A 418-nucleotide genomic window follows, 5' to 3' on the forward strand; every position below is an offset into this window, starting at 1 on the left:
TTTACAAGTGCAGCGGTGAACCCCTTCTTTTCTTCAGTTGAGGCAACAGCTAGAAGAGGGAGGGTAGGGGCGGGGCACTGATGGTCGCATAGGGCACCTGTCCCGGCTCTCTGACTGAACATCTTTACAACTTTGCAACGACCAATACACGCAACGAAGGGCAATTTTTTGCCATCGTTATCTAGCACTCTCCCGAAATTGTTCCAGGCTTCACTTGTGCCCTGCACCTTGGCCACTGAGTATGTCCCCTCGCGTATGAGCCGCGCCACCTCCTCCTTTGCTTTGTCATCCGCATCCTTCTTCTCCTTCTCTGCTGTCACCCCACCTGCATTCCGTTTTCGCCTTCGTGATGTTGGTCCAGGCTCCGGTGCAGCTGCAGGAGGGATGAGGGGCCCAGCGCCAACGCCAACCGGTGCAG

The sequence above is a fragment of the Frankliniella occidentalis genome, unplaced genomic scaffold (assembly GCF_000697945.3).
Source record: "Frankliniella occidentalis isolate FOCC.00 unplaced genomic scaffold, Focc_3.1 Scaffold300, whole genome shotgun sequence".
NCBI classification, from domain to species: domain Eukaryota; kingdom Metazoa; phylum Arthropoda; class Insecta; order Thysanoptera; family Thripidae; genus Frankliniella; species Frankliniella occidentalis.